The sequence below is a fragment of the Zonotrichia albicollis genome, chromosome 2, assembly GCF_047830755.1.
Source record: "Zonotrichia albicollis isolate bZonAlb1 chromosome 2, bZonAlb1.hap1, whole genome shotgun sequence".
NCBI lineage: Eukaryota > Metazoa > Chordata > Aves > Passeriformes > Passerellidae > Zonotrichia > Zonotrichia albicollis.
In genome coordinates this window covers 85,014,770-85,030,344 of record NC_133820.1, presented here as the reverse complement: position 1 = coordinate 85,030,344, position 15,575 = coordinate 85,014,770, and the positions used below count along the sequence as shown (strand labels likewise).

Below are 15,575 nucleotides of genomic sequence, written 5' to 3'. Positions count from 1 at the left end.
GTGCATTTTGAGTTCTCAGGAAGCCTTCAGAAAACTCCTTTTAATGATCCATTGCTTAAAGTCCAGTTCAGCTGAGTGACACACACATCTTGGGTGGATGGCACTAACAGTGTTCTCAAGCTGTAAAATATTTACCCCCAAAAGTGACATGTGTTCATGTCCTTCCAGCCTAACTTCACTTAGGTTATCGCTCTGTAACCTCAAACTATGCCCAGAAATACTGCTACTAGGGATTTTTAGGAATTTTCTTTTGTAACTTCTCACTAAAATGAAGCACAGTGCAGAATCAGGAAGTCTTTTACCACCAAACTCTATTTTTCTTAGAGACAATTTAGAGTGAATAATAACTATGTACTTTGCTGTTCTTAACACTGTTATAGATGAAAAATCTTATCAATACATGTCAACTAAAATTAATAAGTCATGGTCTAGTATATGCATTTGAATTAAATAATTTCTGTCCAAAATAATCAAAAGATCATATATCCTATAGAAATGAATTTTTAGAAATTGAAAAAAAAAAGAAAGAAAAGAATAACATTTCATTTACTATCTCTGGACCAGTTAGAAGATTATTTTTTATACAGCTAGATTTTCAAAGTAAAGAGATTAGGTAATCAAAACTTTGTTAGAAGAATATCTCTGTGTGTGCAAGTGTGTGCGTGTCTGTATACAAATATACCAGACAGCAAAGCGATGCAAGAAATCTGACAAGAGAGTCTCTTAAGACTTTTAAATTCTCTGTATGATTCCATATCAAATTCTATCCCTGTTTTGCTTATTTGTGCTAATGAGTTGTTTTTTAGCAGAAATTCTGGCAGCTTTCAAAATATGCTGCACTAAAGGAATTTTTCATTCTTGCAAAATAAGAATAAGTAATGACAAAAGCCTATCAGGACTTGGGACCTCTAGAAGAGCTGGGGTACTTGGTCTTCTACTGGCTTTTTATTAAGCTTTGGCTTCCAAAACTTTTAGAGCTTGAACTTGAAAAGAATTTGAACAATGAATGATTTTTAAGTCCCTAGACTTGTCCTGGTTTTGCTGAACACCATACAAAAGATGCTGTATACCTTTTATTCCATTCATAGACTGACGTTTAAATTTCTAAAGTGAGACTTTTTAACATTTTTGCTCAGTCTGTATACTGTACCTTGACCAGATATCTTCACCATTTCCTGCTCTTTTAGCTTCACCTTCAGTTAAATGCCCTTATGGCTGTACTTGGAAAGTTGGATGCTGGAAAGAAAACAAATGGTAAAATGCTTGCTAGAAAAGTGTCATGTTGATCTGGGTCTCATGTACCTATACTTATTTCAACTCATATCACAAAAATGTTCCAAACAACATGAAAAAAGTACAAAAATGTTTTAAACCAAGCAATATAATAAAATTTACTGCAATTTCTCATGACAGTGAAATGCTGAAAACTATGTGTTAAAGTGCCAAAGACCATGAAATAGAGATTTGATATAAATATGAGCTTTCCTTTTCTTTTGATGCACAAAATTTTACACAGGTTGCAGGATTTTACCAATTGATTTTTGCAACTAGCTTTTCAGTTATCTGGAGCAATTAGAATGACTTCTATAGAAAACATGCTCCTAAATGGTCAGAAGAAAATGCTATTAGATTGCCAACAGGAATGCTATTAGATAATGTTGTTTGCTCATTTCATCTTTATCTTGTACTGGCTTTCATGAGCTTAATTAAAGCACAAGGTATTAATGTTAATATGATACTTTGATACGTATCAAATTAATTTTAATAACTAATATCTCATTATTGTATTAGTTTTTAATGTAGTCTGAGTTACATTAACAATTAAGGAATTAACAATGAAAAGAATTTGCAAGTAGCGTTTTATGCTTCTGTTGGGAAGAATTTTTAAAATGCATCCATTGAACTAGTGCAGCAAAGGCATAAAAATATAAACTCTAATATGTTAATAAAAAGTGTCAAGATCACAGTTTCTAGATTTTCTCTCCCCTCTCACCATAAAGACCATTATTTGAAGTCTTGTGTCTGATCTGTGACTACACTCCTATGAAACATAATTTTCTTGGAAACATTACTGCAAGAGTACATAACATTTTATGTACTATGAGCTCAAAACTAAATCCATATTCCACATTTAGATACTATTTGAGGAACTTTCATATTCTTTTATTGTTTCTTTTGGTACATCAAATTTCAGTTTAAAAGACTAAAATATTTACCCATTTCTTATTTGAAGGCTGTGAGTGTTCTCCAAGGTTCCTCAAAAAACCTAAAAGATTGGCTTCTAAATTTTCTAAAAGTCACACTAATAGCTAATATTACATGATGTAATTTCAGTCATTGTGTCAAGAAGCATTTTAATGCTGTAAAAGCACCTTGGAAGAGTCTTGTGCTATAAAACCTTTGGTGGAAAAGCAAATGCCTGTGTCACTTTGTCTCATCACCCTAGCTCCTGACCACTGATATGGTAGGACCACCATGGAATCTGAGGGCTAGAGACATTTGTCTTTTTCCCTGGGGATCTCCTGGACAAAGAACAGCTGTCATATTCTTGTTCATACTCTATACTGAGCACTACTGTGGGAATGAGGAGACTGTGGAGGTGTGTGCTGGGGCTTGTTAGGCAGCACCTTTTGTGTATTTTGTTGTGGCTTCTGAGCCAGCACCTCTGAGGAGTTTGTGATGGGAACTCAGAAATTACCAAAGTGCACTGCATGACAAAAGCATAATAGTCCTTGACACATGGTCTGGTGTATTTGCTCAGCCTGATAAGAATTTGTAATGAACACCCCTTCCTACTGGTCATGGCACCTGCCACAAAGCTGGAGAATCTCCATGAACTTTCTTTTGTATAGTGGCATGGGTATATCTCATCAGATTTATATTTCTTAAAGTCTTTCAAAACATAACTGGAAAAATTATTTTGTTATTGTGGTAAAAAGTGTAATAAAGACAAAAAGGAGAAAAATAGAATAAACAAATCACACATGTTCTTCTATTTCAATACCTTTGTGTAATCCACTAAAGAGAGATCTTTCTTTCTCCTTGCTCCTGTCATCGTCATCCTGACAAACAGAATTTACTCCAGATACGTCCACATTTATTACTGTCTCAGAAGAATAATTTAGTTTTACTTGCTCCCAAAGAACAAGTTCTTTGCTTTAACCCCAGTTATAAATTATTAGAAAACACTAAGCTGTGTTTATATAGAATGTAAAGGCCACATTGTGACAAACCTAATTTCAGAAATTCAGCTGCCTTACAAGTAGTTAAGGATTTAGTCAAGCACCAAGAGAATGAAAACTGACCCTTCTTACAGAAGAGGAAGTCAATAATTGCATAACCATGACAGAAGCTATATAATACTTAGAAATAATGCTTGTTTCTAGAAGAAGGCAGGTTTACAAATTCCAATAGCACTACATGAAAATGAATCTGTGAGGCTGCCTCAGACCTGAGTTTAAATCTATGAAACTATGAATGTATTTCACATTTTTACCTAATCTGGACAAAATTATAACATTTTTAGGAGATTATGTAAAGTACCAGATGAATATTAATATATTTTCACTCATATTTTGGAGTTTCCTAACTGGAAAACTTCCTGTTACAATGTTTCAGTTGCTAAAAAGAAAGTACTGGTTATTTAATACTGGATATATTTGCAGATGCAGGTAGTAAAAATCTGGGTTTCTTAAGACAAATTTGATGTTTGACATTTCTTATGTCTGCTATGGGCACAGTAGAAAATTAGAAAATAAAACAGTTTTCATTTTTTGCTTTGATTTTTTTTTTTGTGGTTTTAGGTAAAAACCAAAGTTTTTACCAATTCTGTCTTTTCATAGAAACCTGCCGCAACTTAGAGTAGGTGACGGTGTTTGCATAAAGTGTGACAATTTGTTTAGTACCTAAAATTAGGATGATAACTGTGAATATAAAGTGATATGTTGAAAACTTTTTAGATAAATGTAGAGCAGTATATTTAATCTCAGAATGCTCTGATAATTGGGAAAAGATTCCTTTGTGTCCTCTGTATTTTAACTGATAGAGCAATTACTCTTCTCTGAAATTTAAAGTTCTGTGTCCAAATGTTCCTTGGCCAAAATAATTTTTTCCAGAAAAAGAAATTATTCTAGAAAAATAATAAATCAATTGAGCAAATACATTTAAATAATGTCAAAATACTTAAATACATTTTAGGTTCTATTGCATTTTTAAAAATTTCACAAAGCTGTGAATGGTTAGTATTTTTGAAGCATTTTTTTATAAATATTGAGCATAAGCAGGTGCTTTTTCATTTGTCTTATGTTATTTTGGGCATTAAGTAAATATTTCAACAGAATAATGATAATATGTAAACTTTTCCATATTATCATACGGGGTTTTCTAAGCATATCAACTTCCTTTTGCCCTCAAAATTACCACCATTTTATTGTGCTATGACAGAGTTTAATGAAATAAGCACCAGACAATGAAAGTACAGCTTTTTTTACTAATATTGCTGCTGGTACAAAAGCTACAAAAATAGTTGCATCATAATTTGTAACAAGTTAAAGAATCGCAGAATGGTTGAGGCTGAAAGGAACTTCTGGAGGTCACCTGGTCCAACATCCTGGTGAAGAAGGGTTGTCTACACCTTGTTGCCTCAGAGCAGGTTCAGAAAAAACAAAAGGAAGAAACATCCACAAAACTTCACTGAATACACTTCCTTCTTTCTCAATGCAGAAAGCTATTTGTTTCTGGTGTGTTTGTTTTTTTTTGTTTTTTTTTTTTTTTTTAGATTTGATGTTATTATCTCTTTTGGCACAAAAGGAAGTTTTTATGAAACTATAACCAAGAGTTCTGCTATGTACTTCAAACAAAAGGAAGGAACTTTTTTTCTTTTTTCAACTGTTAAATAATTTAAGTTTTCAATTTAGAGGTGAACTTCGTATTTTTATACTTCGTCTGAGTTTGCTCCAGATTTGCAGCCCTCCAGATGCAAAGACTTTGCTTGTTGGCATCTCCTGCATTAGCTGATACAGCAAAAATGTATATTTTACTCATGCAGCTTCCTCAAGAGTAAACTCAGAAATATCTCTGGGACCAACAGCACCATTTGAAAAATAAGAAAACTTGAGCTTATTTTAATGGTTGAACATTGCAGAAATGGATGTCAGTATTGATTTATATCATACAACAGCAGACCATTATTGGAGGTGCCTAAATTGACAGTGATAGAAATTTATAGGCTGCTTCTGGAGTCAATGAAGGCAGTGCATTATCTTAAGAAAGCAATCAAATTCTTGGGCTAATTTTTTACCTTCTTTTTTTTTTTCCTTTTTTTTTAATATAATTGAACAGTAAGGTACCCTGGGGCTCATTAAGGATTTTAGGTCAGTCTAATCTGTGCTGTCTATGCTGAAAATTAGTTTTATTAACAAGGTACATACTATACCTCAGTTTAATATACACAGTCACATTAAATTAGTTTGGCTATGTGAATACCACGTCCATAATCACAAATTAAATAAGGCCAAAGCCCGTTCTCTGGACCTTGTGAAATGGCATAGCACTCTTTATACCCACTTTAATAAACTTTCTCCTTCTCCAAAAAAGACTTTTCTATGCCATCTATTGCAGTGGCTTCTAACTCTTGACATCTGTGAAAAACTGATCAGGAATAACTCGGGAACATGTGATCCCTGGAGAAGGCAAATCTGTGTTACAGGCCATACTAACATTGTACAGCTTGGACACTCATACCTGAGGAGTAGCTCACCATTTCAGCACTATACTCATAGTTTTCAGGTCACATTTCCTAAATATTAATCTGGGACTGAAGAGGATGCAAATTTTCATAATGAAAGTCTGTGATTTCCAAGCCTGAAATATTTTTTCAACGTATTTCTTGGTAAAATCAGGTTTAGTTTTTCATCTCAAAACATAGACATATTTGACATAGTGAACCCTGAACAGCAGGGAGCCCTGAAACGAAGGCTCCAGTGACAAACTGAAGTCAATGTCTCTTTATTTTGTCTCTATCTTCCACCCTAGTGTGAAAATTTAGAAATGACCTTCTAAAAGAATTCATTAACAGTTCTCATTTCAATGGATATTAATTAAGACGTTCCCCTTCTAGCTTTTTTATTATAATGTGACAATTTAATAGGCAGGAAAAATTTGAACAGACAAACAATTTTACAAGTATAATTTCAGATACATGAGCAGGGGTGTCTTTGGGTGGCCTCGAGGATTTGGTATTGCAATTACATGGAAGTTCTAATTACATGTTTTGTAAATGAGAATTTTTCTAGTTGCTCTTCTCTGTACTGCAATTTTTGTGAAAATTTGTTGTCCTTTCAGCTATAACTCACAGTGTTTTGGAGTGGATTCCTACATATTCATGAATTTAAATATACCAATTTGAATAAAATGTTTCATTAAGCTATAATGTAAAAAAAGAGACCCTTACTGTCATAATTCAAAAGCACAGAAGAAAAAAATTATAGGTTGAACAGGGACATAGAGTTTTGAAATAATTTATATTTCCGTTCAGTTGTACTAGTACCTCCTATCTACTTTTAATGAATTCTGCTCAGTTCTGATGCTATGTTTCACTTAACTTCCTTCCTGTTAGTAATATACCAAGCTTAATCTTTTTTCATCTCAGTGCCTTTGAGTACAGAATTGCAGATCTAATTCCTTCCCCACCCCAAAACATAAAAGTTTACTTATCCTTTATACTCCTTATGCCTGTAGTTCAACCAGTAAGTAATTAAAAAAGTAAAATTCAGTTCAAAATCGTGAGACTTGTCATCAAATCTTTTGTCATCTGTAATTCTGTTCTTCCCTCTTTCTTTTTCTACCTCTACTTCTTCCTTTTGTCCTGTGCTCCTCAGTGTGTTGGTTTTCTACCAGTTAATCTACTTCTGCTTTCCTGATTTTGAATAACACACAAGTCACTGCCCTTCAAACAGTTGTGAGAACAGATTCAAGAGTTTCTGAATCTCTCATTAAAGAAACATTTTCACTTATATCTGCTTCTAGTCAAAAGGAAAAGACCAAAATTACAAAAATTATGTAGACTAGAATTCAGTCTCTTAAGGAATTAAGTTCATTATCCAAGGCTATAATAGCAGTGGATTGGAATTGGGTACCTAGAAACTTGGAGTCCTTGGTATTATACCCAGTAAACCCACATTTTTACTACTCATTACAATTATCCTAGATAATGAACTATAAATTTAGGCTGTAAATTGTGATGTTATAGAAGAAGTTTTCATTACCTTGATGTAGAAATACTGCCTCCCTTGAGACTTCTGGCAATCAATTTTAATTTCTCTTCAAAATACAATTTTAGGGAACATTTTATTCCTCATTTTATGGACAATGGAGATTTAGATGAAGAAAGGAGCAAGAAAGAGGAAAATTTGCGTGTTAAAATTAATTGCTGTTAGTTGATAAATTGTTATGATGGTTAAAAAAACATTTGTTGAATTGCAATGTTTACACTTACCTTTTGCCATTAATTCATTTGATTAGTGCGCTTCAAAACAGCCATTACAAGATGAAAATGAGAGATAAGCTGTTGAAGTCCTCCGAGGCCATTATGGCTGAAATGTTTCCTCATATTACACAGTCTGTGTGGTAAAAAAATTTACAGAAACTTGCCTCTTTGGAGTAGTTTATCAGTTTTTTTAATCTTACCAAATAATTTTTTCTTAATAATACTTAAAAAAGAAACTACTAATTTATCTTTCTCTAAATATGTATAAATATTTTTATGTCTGTCTGTGTCCATGATGACTTTGATAACTGATTTTAAAATTTTTATGACTGGATTCAGCAAGTATACAGTCTTGCTCTTCTGGAGTTAATAATAACATAAATTAAGAAACATTACATGTCATTAGGAGAAGCACCTGTAAAAAAATTGAATAATCCACTGAGTTTTAAAAATGCTTCTTAAGATGTTTCAGATGATATTATTTTAAGATTTTAAGCAATTAGGAAAAAAAACCAAAACCCTCTACCGCCTTGCAAAAAATACAATCCCAAAACAAAGCCAAAACCCAAACAAAAATAACATCAAAAAATCATTCAGAAAAATTACCATAGGCTTAGTAACAGCCATGAAGGACAAACCTATTTACGTGAGGATGATGTACGAATAAACAAAGACAAGTATGTACTACAGAACCAGAATTTATCTGCCTAACACCTGTAATAAACACATCTGTATATGTCGTTACAGAAGAATTTCATTGGCACCATATAAAGGACACCACATGAAACAACAAAGTTACTTTAGTGCTGTATGTATTAGTAATATAAATTACAATGGAATTTGAAGAGTCTTTGTCATGTTTTTGTTCTGCACATTGGACATTGAAGCAGTCCTCATGGAACTTCAGAACATTGATAGAACATCCCCTAAAAGCAGCCTAAAGAACACTACAGAGCTCTGGAGGAAAAGACAGGTTATGGGATCTTCTAAACAACCACTGGAATAATTCCTCATGAGAAAGAGCAGATATTCTGTGATCCACTGGGTCTACCAACACACAACAGACTGTAGGTACTGCAGTCATCTTCTCAAAATCTGTCCATCATCTTTTAACTGCACAGAATCAAACACCTCATATGAAACATAATTCTTCTAAGTAAAAGTAAGTTCCATTTATTTTGTTTGCATGTTTTTCTGTGTCTTTCAGTTTTGCTTCTGAGCATGCACAGTGCACTAGGTAAGGATTTATTTGTCATTATCATCACCTGTAAATAAATGACACCTTAAATCCTACTTGAACTGTAATTTCTTTGATGGATATAAATGCTCCAAGGTAGAGTAGAACAAAGTATGATACTGATTATGTTACAGTTTCTTGTCCAGTGATTTATAACAGCCATACAAAATGAAGTTTATACCCTATAAATTCCAACACATGTTTATCTTCCGAAACTCGTTTGGTTTCTATGACATGCCAAAACAATTTATCACTTCTACTGTGTTACATTAAAATTGGAATTTATTGTTCATTTCTTCTTTTCTCTCTTTCAGACAATGCAGCAAGCTCCAAAGATCAAGTGAAGAATAATGAAGCATGACATACTTAGAGCTTTGAAATACAAGAACCTCGGAAATAATACTGATGCATGTAAAATAATTATGGAAAATAATAAATATACACAATGCTGAAGTCCTTGACAATTTATTAATCAAAGACTGCAAAATGACTGATTCAAATTCAACTTATGTTTCTTAAAATTGACTCCACATGTCTAAGAAAGCAATGTATAAAGGATAGGAAAAGTGAAAATGTCAGCCATGATTTGGCTGTAATACATTACAGAATGTGCTATATAGATAGTATACAAAATACAGCACAGAGGTAACAATGCAATGGTAAAGCACAATGACTTGTATTTCTAGTCGAGGTTGCTTTGGCCATGTTATTTTGGAAACTGTACTATCTTTTGTAACCATAGGCCTTATGATTCAGCCCATGAACAGCTAAATAAAGGATTAGTTATTGTGAACCGTGGTGTCATTGCATTCTGAAGCATTTTTCAGGTGTTTACACACAAACTGTTATTTTTTTGTTTCCAAGTAGTAAATTCTGTACTAACAAAGAAGAGTATTAAAAAAGAACCCCTACCACAGACAATGTCGTTGTACATAGCAATACAAATGAATGAGCAAATTCTGAAAAATAAAAGACTTGCATGTAGTGACATCTCAACAGAATATCTTCATAGCTTCCAGCTAATAGCAATTCAGAAACCTTTTGAGCAAAGGATGGTGTGCTCCGGTCATAACCTTGGTTATATTTTATTTTCGTGAATGGTTCCAAATGATTTGAAACTACTGTAACTTTCTTTCTTCAAAGACTTCATAATTTAATCGTGTGTTTTGTGAAGAATCTGATTTCCTTTTCATCTTGAATTTTTCAGCTCTTGTTCATTGAAAAATATCTTCTGTTGAAAAAGCAAACACAGTTTCCTGTTTCCTATTTCTCATGTTTCTTTCTTTTCTCCTGCTAATCATTTATTTTCCAAACTCAAGCATGTTAGTTTAATTTCTCCTTATACATAAGTCACCTCTCAATTATCCTTGACTTTTTTTTTTCAGTTTTTCTACTTCTTTCTTTTCTGTGTTAGAAGTACTGTTCACTGTATTCAAGAATTTTTAACTCAGCAGAAGTTTAACAATCAATGTATGAAAAGAACAGCATGTGAAATAACTAAAGGCTATGTTGCAGTACAAGCATCCAGGCAAACTTAATAGTGTAAAGTGTAATATTAGCTTTGATCATTTGTGACCATCCACTACAGATATCATACTTTCTAAAAGCAAATTTTTTTCCTATTAAAAAAACAAAAACAAAATTATTTTCTTTACGCATTTTTTATTTTGACATTTGGTCAAAACATTTGAGAATTGCATTATCCTATTACTTTGTCCTAATATATGAGTCAATTTAACCTATCCTGCAATTTCACGTGTTGCTCTAATTGTCAGCATAACTGCAGCTTTTTGCTCCTGTGTGGGAGGAGAAATATTGCTCTTGCATTCCCTCTTATGGAAGCTGACATTCTAGATAGTGCACATTTCTGACTTTGAATTAAGATTATTGGTCCTGGGTGATAATGTACTTTCAGCTATGAATAGTATAATTTCAATTTAGTTTCTTCTGTTCAGCATAGAATATAGAATACATCATATCAATCTGACTTCTCAAGAGAAGGGAAACTTTACATCAAAGTTTTGGCTCAGACAATGTGAAGAGTTTTACCTAGAAGCGGACTGGGTTGATGATATTCTAAAAAAAGAATGAATCATAGAATGGTTTGGGTTGGAAGGAACCCTAAAGATCGTGTAGCCCAACCTCTCTGCCATGGGCATGTTTTACTAGATCAGGTTACTAAAAGCCCCATCCAGCTTGACCTTGAATATTTCCCGTGATGAGGCATCACAACTTCTCTTGGCCATGTGTTCCAGCATCTTGTCACCCTCAGAGTGAAGAAATTCTTCCTAGTACTTCCTGCCTTCTTTCAGTTAAAAGTTATTCCTCCTTGTCCTGTGCTTGCAGGCCCTTTTAAAAGTCCCTCTTCACTTTTCTTGTACTGCCGGAAATCTGCACTAAGGTCACTAGAGCCTACTCCTCCAGGCTGAACAACCTGGAAGTTTTTCAGCCTGACTTCATGGGACATTTGCTCCAGCTCTCTGATCATTTTCTCTGACCACAACTCTGGTCATTTTCTGACCATAGCTGTTCCCTGGACACTCGCCCACAGGTTCATATGTTGTACTGGGGACCTCAGGGTTTGATGTAATTTAATTCTTTCATTGTAAATAAATACAATATAACAGTGTTAGCAAAGAGGTAGTAGTAAGTCAAAAATATAGAGTAGAAGCGACCCAAGAAAATTTTTGTATTGAATTTATTATGAAACTTACAAGTAGCCCAAAACAGAGCTGACTGTATTAATGTAAATACTTGAGTTATTGTAATTCGCATCTAAACAAAACATAGATTCCCATTAAAAAAAAAAAAAAGGCTAACTTTTAATATTTATCTCACTTTTATCACTTCATGTTGTTTATATAAAAAAAGAAATATTCATGTTTAAATTCCACTGACATAATAATATCTGTGCTTCCTTTTTCTTAGACAGAAGATACAGTTGTAAGTGCTGTGGCACTAACAGCACTTTGCCATATTTACTACAGTGTAATCAAAGGTAAGAAAAGCAAATAAAATCATGTAAATAAGCATCAACACTTCACTACACTTTTAAAAAATTTTCATTATTATTTAAAAATATTTCACTTATAATTAATAGATTAACCAATTTCCTTCCAATAAAATATGAACATGCATTTACTTCACAGTATACTCTAACAACTTGTCTGTCTGGATAAAACTACACAAGACAAGTGAAGCCAGACAGTATTTAATTTCCTCTTTGCCATGAACTCAAAAAGCTTAAGGAAAATCAAAGCCTTTCTGAATATGTTCTTCCTGCAAGGGCATATTTTCTTATTGCTTTTTAAACCTCACAAACATTGCTTTCAATCCAGCATATTCATTAGACTTTGGAAGAGATTTTGAAATGTTCTCATGCAAAGACAGAAGTCACAAAGACTAAGATGTCAGAAATATTTTGAATTAACTACAAAAGTACTGATGCCAAGAAAAGAAGAAATTTGGTGCCAGCGTCACAACAGGGAGTACTGCAAATGTGCTTCCTTGAAGAAATATTGTGCATCTTCCATGGGAATCTTCAGGTCAAAATTAAATGAAAGGTATATCAAATAGATGTGCACAAACAAAAAATTTATGACAGATGTAAGGATGTTGAGCTATACATAGCTGGTAAGTAAAAGATTCAGGAGCAAAAACATTGACATGAAAAGATATAAAACTACTTAAACCTAAAAAATAACAAAATGGAACCTGAAGCTCAGCAACACTGAACATCAGTCCATTGCCTGGTAAGTTAGTTACAACAGAATGCAACAAATTTACCAGCAAGAGTCCGCTCAACTCCTAAGGCGTCTTTTAGGAGGTGATGACAATATTAAAACTCAGATTTAGAAGTTATTACTCTTAGCTTTCTATTATGAAGCTTTGTTGAGTAGATACTGCCTTGTATTTTCATGTTTAGCCAACATAAAGATGCTAAACTTGACAAAGCTTGATGCCCCAGTGGGAATGCAGGGGGAGTGGGTCGGAGACAAAGACAGCTGTACATGTACTGTACTGCTGTACATGTGGCACAGGAAGTGTTTATTCTTGAGGTTCTCTTTATAAATGGAATTTGAAAAACCTGGTCTGGATAGCTCATTAATCTGATCTTTCACACTGCCCAGCTCCCAGACCAGTGGCATGTCTGCGGCTGAGGCTGGACTGTAAATTGGTTGAAGTTCCTGTCAGTCCATCCAGGGGCCAGTTTTATGGAGCCAGCCAGGGTTTCTTATTTATAGCTGAATTAATTGCTCAGTAGAAGCCAGCTTGTACAGTAACACCCCAGAGAAGGCACTATCAAAAGGGATTTTGCAGTTCATACTAAATATTCATCAATTAGCATCTGTTAAAAGCATTTTGTTTAGCATAAAATAATTTTAAATGGGGAACCAAATATCCTTTGCTCTTACCAGATTTTTAAACATACATCATTTAGCAAAACCCTTTATCTTTCCCCTACTACCTGTCTCCTTTTTCAAAACTAAGGGGAAGACAAAAAAATCCCTAAAAATACCAAAGATTTTGTGGGGAGAGAAACACAGTGGTGTTTGTGGATCAAGATCAAGCTGATTATTACAGACCAGCAATAGTGCAGAAGAGAGAAAGCCGCATTAGAGAGGAGTTGGGTCAAAGTTAACATGCTCTGCATGGAACCATCACAAATATCTATAATTAAATAAATATTGGGAAAATCTTATCAGAACTAGAGATGTAAATACCTCTTTCATTGTTTCCATTGACTTCGTATGACTTCGTGATCTAACTGTGTAAGTCAGGTTCAGAAAGGTGAGGGAATTCAGAGAGGTGATGTCTTTAGAAGTTAAATATTATGGGCCTCAAAGTGGCAAAAAATTGACCCAGAATAAAAGGAGAAGCATATAGCTAATTTCATTCAACCTAATACAGCGTTAAACCACTCTCTCCTCTAAATTAATTTCAGATTTGTCATATGATATGTATTGTACACAAAGAAGTGAAAAGTGGATCTAACAGGAGTTATAACAGAAATCTTTAATCAGAAGCTTCAGCTGAGTTGATCCTGAAATTAGGTCAGATAAATGTAGCATATCTTTGACATACATTGAGGAGTACACATAGAAATGCCAATAAGATCATTTCTAATCTTGAAACTGTACTATAATGGTTGCATATCTGCTACTTTTACTTTGTTGAAGCAGTAGTAGGGTTGATTTTTTTCATTCGTAATTTTGCACTAATCTCAATTTAAAATATACCCAAGAACTTAAACCAGTCTTTTGATATGTTGAAATCTTCTACATCCCTGTTCAAAAATCTTAAGCTATTGATTTTCCCTTTTTGTTTTTTTTCAAAAGTGAATGGAAAATCAGCAACTTGGTTTGATCCTACTAATTGTCAAATGAGATTAAGTCATATGTAGGCTCTAAACATCATTAAAGAGAAAATGACCTTAGAATTAACCTATATAAATTCTTAGGATTAAATCATCTTAACCTTAACAGTAGTGGTTATATAAAAGAGAAAAAAAGCAATTGTATCAGTACAGTTAATTTGTTATAAAGGATACTAGACTACATCAAAGCAGATAAAAAACTCTTGTGCTGACTGTGCACTATAGGAAAGGAAACTTGCAATTTTTAAAATAATTAACTATATTATCATTATTAGTATAGTATACAAAACAAATACAATTTAAATATATACTTTTAAAGATAGACCTTTTGTTAAACTTTTGAAATGTCATGAGTTTCTGTAATACTCAGATGCTATTGCTATACTGATGATAAATAAAAGTACAATTGCCAAGGACACATTAACAATATAAATATTGTATATTAATAGTGCTAATAGAAAGTAATAATGCTCGTAAGTTAAACAGCAATACATCCAGAAAACTCATTAAAATAAAATAGCATTTGTATTGAATGCAATTATATATTTTATATCAAGGTTTGGATCTCATGAGAAGTAAGGACAAACCAACCTTCCTTTGTGTGACAAGAGTATTCTAAATCACAAGTCATTAGGTGACAAACAGAATAGATGGGTTTAAAATTCCTATGACTCAATTCAGTTGCCTAAATGCAGATGTCTCCATCAATCTGAGATTTCCTTGCTGGGTGAAGCCCAGGTGGCTTCAATGCACTACTTAAGAAGAGTGGTGTCTCACAGGTATTTTTTCTTGACTTTCAGACTCATACAAATGCTTACACGTTCTGGCATGATAAGGTAGCATCTTTTACTCAAATGTAGACCAGGTCACAAAAGATGCGCTCAAAAATTCCAACAAGGCCTTATACAACATAACTTAGAGAATATATATGCCATTTTGATGTTAATGATGTTCAGAGTCTATATGTGACTTAGCCTCATTTGACAAGTAGTAGGATCAAACCAAGATGCTGATTTTCATTTATGTTTGAAAAAAAAAATCCCAAAAAACATTAGAGATTTTTGTACAGGGATGTAGAAGATTTCAGCATATCAAAAGGTAATGTCTAAATAAGTCACTATAGGTTTTTCTACTATTTGACATGATCTAAGGTATCCCATAGATCTTTACTTGCAAGTTTTCAGACAGATAGTTCCTAGGTCACATTTGTCAGCTCCATATTCTGGAGAACACTAGGGTGCATCAAGGGGATGGATACCAGTCCATGGTAAACCATATTCCTCCCTGTATTTCTGAGGTGCAACTCGAAGCAAATCAGTCCAAGTTGAAGTCTTCTCCAAATCAGTTTTTTATAGTGCTTAAATTTTCCTAAGAAGTCTTTCATGGGAAAAAGAAAGAAAATATTTCCTTCTTTCCTGTGCTTTCAAATTAATTATATCCTGTGGTTTCAAATTATTTATACCCTAGAGTTGAAG

At 33.4% G+C, this 15,575-nt stretch overlaps 1 long non-coding RNA gene across 1 annotated transcript in view; it reads right to left on the bottom strand.

Annotated features, from left to right (window-relative positions):
• Positions 1–1,155: 1,155 nt before the first annotated feature.
• Positions 1,156–15,575, bottom strand: part of LOC141728351 (uncharacterized) — a 54,320-nt gene continuing 39,900 nt past the window's right edge. Inside the window, exon 3 of the long non-coding RNA XR_012579277.1 lies at positions 1,156–1,236. This is a non-coding gene — a long non-coding RNA (uncharacterized LOC141728351). The remainder of the gene's footprint in view (positions 1,237–15,575) is intronic.